Below are 9129 nucleotides of genomic sequence, written 5' to 3' on the forward strand. Positions count from 1 at the left end.
CCAGATGTTCATTGTTTAATAAATATTTATTTGCATCACACTGAGAATTGGTTGTGTTGGGTACTAATGTAATAAATACATAATTTTTAAGGAGTTTCCATAAGTCCCTCTGTTATAGTGGGAAAATCCACATTTTGTCCCAAGATTATAGATGAAGGCTATTTGGAGTTGAGCTTTACTCTTGGTGAATTCATACCAGAGGTGGTATTCAACCAGTTCTGACAAGTTCTGGAGAACTGGTAGTGGAAATTTTGAGAGTGGGGAGGAAATGGAGATTTTGCAGTATCCTTCCTCTGCCATGCCCACAAAGCTACAGAATATGTAGTAAAAAAAATTGAATGCACCACTGATTCACACCCCTCTCCATTTGGTTTTCTTGGCAAAAATACAGAAAAGATTTGCTACTGAACAATTCTTCTGAACGGTTTCAACTTCCCAATCCATCAGATATTAACCAGTTCCAAACTTCCTTAGCAGTTCAAAACAAACCAAGGTCCACTAAATGCTGTCATCCAGATAATGGATTCTAGTAGTACAATGCAACATTGCAGGTAATTAAAGATAAATATCTTCCCGTTATGTTTATCTACAGATAGGTCACATTAATTGGATGCCCTGTATTTTGTAATTGTATATTATTCATTCATTCATTCATTTTTTTATTCATTCATCAAATTTATAGAGTTGCCATGTCACAAGAGACAATTGTAGGCAGCACACTACATTATTTTAGTATAATAGTTAGGTTAATCCAAAATATACTATTTCAATGTTATTGAAAGCTTTTTGCCTTATGGACTTCCAGATGGGTTTTAAAGAAAATATTCCATGTTATGCCATAAAGCTAATACAAAAAAGCTATAACACACAGACTTTTTGGAAGCATCTTCCCAATTTTATCACTTATTATTAAGGACACAACCACATGGACAAGCAATACTTTACAGAAACAAACCTTTAAGGCTTAAACATTTAAAAAGTATTAGAATGTTGTAATCTATGGAATTCCATTAAAATAATTTCATGAAATATGTGGTCTGGTATCCTACCCCATATAAGTGCTGAATTAAGGGGAGGGAAAGCCAGTTTCTAGTTTCTTATTGAATTTGGTACTCAGTGCATTTTGATGTGGAAATATTTCCCAGTATTCGTTGTTTGTTTGTTTGGTATTTGACATGCTGCAAAAGGAAGTGGGGGACAGCGGCAGAGAGCGGTGAAGAAGTCAACCATGCTGAGAAGATTGCTGCAAAATGAAGTAGGGAGCAGTCACAGAGAGAGGACAAGAAGTCAGCCATGCTGGGAGAGTTGCTGACATACGAAAAGAGACAGAGAGGAAGACCTTCCAGCTGAAACAGAAGGTCATGTGGTAAGCCACATGGTTTGTTGGATACTCATTCTTTTTAGTACTTGTCGCGCCTCATGGAACCAAGGACAAGTGCCCAGGTACCACTGTATTGTATATAATAGCAAATTTTATATTCTCACCAATATATCTTGACCCAAAGCAGATGGCTATCATGATTCTATCCTAGTATTCCAACTTCGTGTACAGTACATTTATCATATTAATTTCGGATATATTATTATTATTCAGAAAATGAAATTAGTTGAGTAATATATCAGAAATATGTAGTGTAGAGGCATCGTACAAGCTCTTGTTTCAGTGTTTATATAAATTCAAAGAAATTTGAATTCAATTTTTGTATACCTCTTTATCAACACAAATGTACAAAAATTAGATGGCACACATTTTATTTGTTTATCAAATTTATTTATCAATTTTTTTTAAATTGTCCATCATTTTCAAGAGGGATTCTGGGCAATATATAAAACTATTAAAAACATAAAAACCATATATAAAATTTAAATTTTTATTACTATTGGTTTTTCTATTTTTCATATCACAATAATATTTACTACAAGGCAATCAGGGCAATTTTAACCTGCCATTAATATATTCAAAGATGCAAAGTGTTTCTCATTCATATTTCTCTGTCTTTTATATAAAGACTTAGAAATCTATGGTCTAGAGGGCAGATGATGAGAAGGAAAAACAGGAAGCATCTGTACACTCTCATGGACTGGTGCATAAAAGACAAGACTCTATGCCACAGCAAATTAGAACTGTCCTTTAAAAATATTTCCAATATTCATTATTATTGTGCCTCTTTATTTTCAGAAACAGGAGAAATGTCTGCCTTTCATCCTAGCAGGGTGGGCTTGAATGCCTGATAACCTTTTAACTGCCCTATTTTAGTTGGATATAAGTTCTATATCAATTTTCCAATATATTGCCTTTTGTTCAGTTTGTCATAAGTGGATTCTCTGGTGATGGCAATTTAATGCATTCTAGGTAAACCTATTTCTACTTTTAGCTTTAGATGATATGGCTACTAATAAATTGTAATAATTTGTAATATATAATAATGTAATAAATGAGCTACCTATTTTTCTACATTTGGAAAATGTCAGGGTGTTAAGTCTGTTAATAGAAATGGAAATACTGATCTTCCTTTGCATGCTAATGTGATATTCTCGATTTCTCTACCATAAATGTAAAGTTTTAAAACGCAAATGGGTAATATGGTTCCCCAAGATGATTTAGACATAGCTCCCACAGTTATTTGCTACTAACTGTGTTGCTGGGATAAATTTAAAAAAATATTATTCTTAGCTTTAAAACAGAGTGTGATTTCACTGAACATAGTATTGCTCACATCTGAGTTAACATATAGATGATCTAGCTCTAATCCTGCAAGTCTCTTATTAGCCTATGGCCAATTTAAAACAAACTAACAGTTTCATTGTGCAAGAATAGAGAACATCCTGAATTGTATTAAATGCTACTACTTTTAAAATTTTATAACTTTTAAAGGTTAAAAGAAAGTGATATTGAGAACACAGCTTGCAATTGCTGCCTTCATATTTCATTTGAAGAAATATAATTTAATATCTATTTACAAAAACCCATACATAAAGTACAGCTTAAACTAAAAGCAGCAAGAAGATAAAGCACATTAAATAATTGTCAAAATCCATAGCAATATATAATCAGGGTTAAAATTTAGCTTCCAGATTGACAGTTCTAAATTTAAATCCATATTCCCCTTGAGGCAATTATCATTGAAAAAATGAACAACTTTTCTCTTATTTCTTTGGAATATTTAAAACAATAAACAAAATTAGTTTCTTCAAAGTATCTAAAGAAGGGAGAAAATAAGATTTAATATACTATATTTATCCAAAAGGAGTGTCTGCAATACTATTTTATCTGAAGGGACAATCGGATGGTTCCCACCAGAAAGGTAGATATGAGAATATATGCAAACACACAAAAATCTTGTTCAATGTCCAACCTTACCATTTGTTAATTTAGGATTGACAATTCCAATTGTATTTGTCTTTCAGGATAAAGGGGTGACAAAGTGTAGTAGGAATAAAGAAAAATGGAAAACAGAGAACAAAACTGAACAAAGATTAGGAAGAAGAAACTCAACAGGAATAAAAGCTTGCACATTACATATATATAATTTTTTAAAAAATAACTGCAAATATCCCATGCCAAACAATGATTAATCTTGAAAAGCTGCAGTCACACTTTTCAGCAATGATGTCTGTAGCCATTTAAATCTTCACTTTATTCCCTTATTTTCAACAGTGCCTTCTATTTTTTTCAGCAAATGTAAGATGACATCTTTCCCAGATTCAAAGAAAAAAATATTTTGTGGGAAGGAATCTTCTCTTCTTATCAAGTAAACTGAGGTTTTAATCTGCTTGAGAAGCTACCTAAAAGGTGGCGGAGGGGGGGGGGGAGAACTTTTGTAATTATGTTGTAAAAAGTACTGGGTAGATTTCTGAAGTGGCTTGAGATAGGTCTATGACAATTCGTCACAACCAGCTCGCCATGACCAATCTGCCACAACCAACTCACCACAGCCAGCTTTCCAGGGCTTTAGGACAATTCGCCACGGCCATCTCGCCACAGGACAACTTGCTGCAGGATAACAGTTATACTAATATCAAAGATATGGTGGAATAGAATCATTAAAGATGCAAAAGAAGAATGAAATGTAAATGGCAAAAATTAAAATAATTTTTATTTTTGTTAAATATTTAAATAGACTTGTTAAATTGTCCCGTAATGGGTTGTCTTGCAGAGAGTTGGCCGTGGTGAGTTCGCCCGCTGCAAGTTGGCTGTGGTGAGTTGACTCTGGCGAGTTGGCTGTGACAAGTTGGCTCCAGCAAGTTGTGGCAAGTTGACCCATTCCCAACTGAGACAATGATTTTGCAACTGTGCAGTTGCATTAAGAAACTAAAAAAACTAAGGATTTACGCTATGACCATAGTTATTATATGATAAAATTGCATCCAAAACTTACAGAAAAGAACTAAAATTGTTGAGAAGCACTTGCATCAATATGTTGAGAGAATGTGGGCAATAAAGGAAAAATATGATCACCCTGAGGTAATCATAAAACCAACACTGTCTATTTGCATATGTTGCACATATTGTATGTTTGGAACACAATATACTCAAAAGTGTTAAATTCCTTAGCTAATGGGACATAAGTGGGATTTTGGGGGGGGGGGTAGCAGCATTATTATCTATATGCTAGAGGCATTGAGACTATACAGTAAATTACCTATGCAAGGTCTTTTCTGTCCTTCCTTCAACTTTAAGCTCCTTGTATACATGTGGAATACATATACATGGAAATAGACTCAGCTTGAGAAATCTCCACTTCTCAATCCCTTCTTGGCTTTGGGCAAAATGGTGACATTGGACTCTGAATGGGCATACCAATTATTACATTTGTTTGGTGAATTCCCCCTCTTGGTGGATTCCATCTTTGCCATGAAAGCAAGTATCAATTGCTTTTTTCAAAATGGATCTTTTAAGACACGTAGTTTACATTGATAAACCTTTTGTATGAGACCTGGCCCCACCACAGTTTCCCCTTGTAATTGACAAATTCCTATCTGATAGATTGGTGTTTTTTTTAAAGAGAGTTTTAAGGCTCTTTCTATATAAGGAATAGAAAGAAGGGAAAACTGGCAGAAATCTTGCCAATTTCATCTGGTTAAAAAACAGGGTATGGAAAGTCTTGTTACACATTAAAGATGCTCCATGGCTAAAATAAATTAAAAAAGCTTAGGCAGCCTACAAGTTGAGAACAAAATGGAGGGCAGCAAGGATTGGGGGAGAAAATGCTCCTGCCACAATGCCCAGGTAGAATAGAGGTGTTACCTATAATAAAATGCAAAAAGTGAACCAGACAACCTCGCCTTTCTTGTTACAAGTTGAAAAATACAACTTCTGATGTATAATAGGAAATTCTGAGTGGAGGTTGTCTTCTCAGTAAGCTGGTCACAAATAGAGATGATCCTGTGCTTTCGTACCTTCAATAATTGGTTAATGCCAATACTGACTGATGCTGGGGCAACCTATTCATCATGGTTTTGAACTTCTAAACCATGTTCTTTGACTCACTTAAAGTATAATTGGATTAAAGCGATTGAAGAGCACTTTTGGTCTGGGAATTTAATGAAGGATAGACCTGGGAATAGTCAACCCATTTAATGAAAGTCTCACCGAGAAATTTCTAAATCAAATTAGATGACACATAATTTTGTAGAAGAAACTAAGCAGATAAACCCATAGTTTAAGCCTATTTTATTTCACAAATATATTAGTAGCTTGGTCCATAAATAAGTTAAATGTTTAAACTGATTTAGTAGGATTGAGATTGAGCATTTAATTGAGTTTAATTAAAGTTCAAATATTGGGTTTTATTGGTCGGAATTATTTTGGATTATATCTGACTAGTTCATATGAACTGTTTCATGGGTCACTTTCTTTTAGAATAATGTGAAAAATTGGAATGAACATAAGCTTGTTGAATTGTCATAAACAGTCCCTGCTTAACAACTATTAGGTTTCGCTACTATTTGGAGTTACAATGGCACTGAAAAAGTGACTTTATGGCCAGCCATGCTTGCAATCCCTTGCTTCCTTCCACACTCATCAGCAGTCATTTATTTGCCTGTTGCAAAGGGAAGGACTGAAGGAAGATTTATTTAATGGAGAAACCAGTAGGATATTAAAAGTTGCTCCTGTTCCCATTGCTTTTTTGCTCACCAGTAGTCATTCTGTTTCTTTCTTTAGGTAGAGGAAATATTTCTTAAATGATGACCCAACAGGCCATGGGTTGTCTCATTTAAAATAAGAACGTTAAAGTATAAACTTGCCTTTCCTTTTAAAATCTTCCATTTTTTGTTACTTATTTAAGGTATTCAAACGTGCAGATATTCTGTGGATCTGAAATGTTCACATACTGGATATGCAGACCTCTACCAAATATTCTTTGCCAGATAATAAGTTGCTTCATTTTAAATAAATGACTTCAAATTCAGCCCAGCTAAACACAAAAGCATCTGCTGAGAATAAATTCTACATTTTAAATATTTTAATGTTTGCATTTTTATTCCCCTTTGAATAAAGGAGTTGTGGTTAAAATTGATTTCATTGATACATTATTTCTCTCTTCTAATTGAGGATGTCAAACCTCTAGTCAGCCTCAACCTCTACCAGATAACTTATTGTATTGGCAAGCCATCTGCCATAAATATCATCAGTGCTACTAAAAGTCGGTTCCACCACAAAACCGCGAAGCCCTTATCCGCGCCGACATAAGTGCGGAGGGCAAATCCGCGCCATCGGGAGCACTAAGGAAAAACGCGACCCTACCGCGATGACATAATCGCGGAAGGCAAATCCGCGTCTTCCGAAGCACTCAGCACCCTAAACCTAACCCTAAACCTAACCCTAAACTTAACCCTAAACCTAACCCTAAACCTAAACCTAACCCTAAATCTAACCCTAAAGCAAACCCCTAAACCTAATCCTAACCCTTACCTTAATTTAAATCGGCTTTCTGCCGCCGCACTGTTTTAAAGTGACCTTCTGTTGCCGCACTGCTGTCGCGGCGGTGATGACGCGCGGTGATGACGTTGCGGCTTTAGCAATGCGGTTTTATCACCGCTATTTTGACGAGCGCGGTTTTGTCGTGCCACGCTAAAAGTCTGTAGAGATTCTCAGTCATCCAGGTCATGGTTGTCAGGAGGCAACTGGACCTTTTTGTTTTTTCTTTGAAGAAAAAACGGCTTTTCTTTGAAGACATTTCACTTCTCATCCAAGACGTGAAATGTCTTGGATGAAAGATGTTTCTCATTCTCTTGGATGACAAATGAAACATCTTCAAAGAAAAAACAAGAAAGTCCAGTTGCCTCCTGAAAAAGCACCTGTGGGACATCAGTGTTATTACAAATTATCAGACCAGTTGAAGCAGTATCTGATCAGGCTTATTTGCAGGAAAAAAGATGTGCTAGAGCTAGAACACCTGACAGGGAGCTATTGCAAATATTTTGACCATTCAAATACGAATCATACAGTTCCATTGCACTCAACAATGCTCGATTTTGCAAAAATCCAGCAATTTGCTGTAATGTGGCTTTCAGTTTTCTAATGACGGGAGATCCTATGAAAGTTTTAATTAAAGTAAGACCAGAGGTGGGATTGAATTTTTTTTACTACCGGTTCTGTGGGCATGGCTTGGTGGGCAGGGCAGGAGAAGGTTACTGCAAAATCCCCATTCCCTCCCGATTACTTGGGAGGCAGAGAATAGATGGGGGCGGGGCCAGTCAGAGGTGGTATTTACTGGTTCTCCGAACTACTCAAAATTTCCGCTACCAGTTCTCCAGTATATCTGCTGAATACTACCACCTCCGGGTAAAAAACACAGCATTATAGCTATTCATAGATTTTAGGATAGAAATTGAAATAATGATTCCTTTATCATGAAGTTGCATCCTTTCTGCATGAAAATAATTAAAAACCAAAATGAATAGCTGAAAATAAAAATTAGGTAGATTTGCAGGCTGAAGCTTGCTTAACATGCTTGCCTCCAGTTGTTTTTTAAAACATGAATATATACTTCATCTTCCTGAAGATGAAAGGTAATAGTGCATTAACATTTATTTCTCTGAAGGCATAGTGCCCAATTCATCCTTGGCTGTATTTCAGTACTTTGAGCTTATATATTAATTATTGCTAGAGGTGATCATTTTAAAAATACATTTTTCAAGCTGTCTATTTTTTTTATATCTTGCTCTTCATACAAATATGAATAAAAGGAACAGATTCCTGAGCTAGCTAGTAAACTTGATCTACAATAGATTTAGATTGTCAAAAATCAAGGCATTTTTAATTTCTGAAAAATCCATAATAAGGACTACTACTTTCACAAGCCCTCTAATGACATTGTAGTCTTCATCAAAAGCAAAAGAATGGAAGGCATAAATATAGGCAATGTTAAAGGGATATCACCATATAGAGAGGAATGGAGAGATAATATTGATAGTTATTAGAACCTTAAGGAATAATAAACAAGTAAAAGACAACTCAATCCTTGGAAAGAGGGGAGCATGGGAAAGAACATAAAATAACCACATCTGATTCAATACACTATAAGAAGGGCGAAGGGAAACTGCCAAGTTTTCCAGGTTCTGTTATTATCCTCTTCAACAGTGGCATAGAAATCCAGTAATTTTTCTGGTGTTTATTTTCTAACGTGATGTAACTTGAAAGACATGATTACAGTGTTAAATAAAACGAAGGAGTAATCTGCAAAGATACAGATTACCTCCAGTCATGTGTAAGGAGGCATTAGCTGAATTAAGTACTCCTATAACTTCAGGAATAAAGAAACAAACCAGAACTTTGGGACATAGCTTTGTGAACATAGAAATATGTTCTTCATATTTGGAAATACAAATTATCATTGTTAAGCTACATCTGTTTCTATCTGAGTTAGACATTCATATCGCTCAGGAAAGCAAATGAATAACAAGTTAGTTATTATATTAACAAAGCAGGACACATATCATGTCAGAAGCATCACAATTAAAATAAGGCATGTTATATGACGTAAAATATAATATATAAGATTAAAATACGTACAAGTTTAACAGATCTTGGTCAGAAGCTAGCAATTTAAATTGCATTCTGTCACACTGTCATGAGGTCCTCTAAGTGTATAATAATCAGGACACAAAGGGCAGGTATACATA

This window comes from Thamnophis sirtalis, unplaced genomic scaffold (genome assembly GCF_051295495.1).
Source record: "Thamnophis sirtalis isolate CommonGarterSnake01/CBP01778 unplaced genomic scaffold, rThaSir2_p1.2 scaffold_2, whole genome shotgun sequence".
Classification (NCBI taxonomy): Eukaryota; Metazoa; Chordata; class Lepidosauria; order Squamata; family Natricidae; genus Thamnophis; species Thamnophis sirtalis.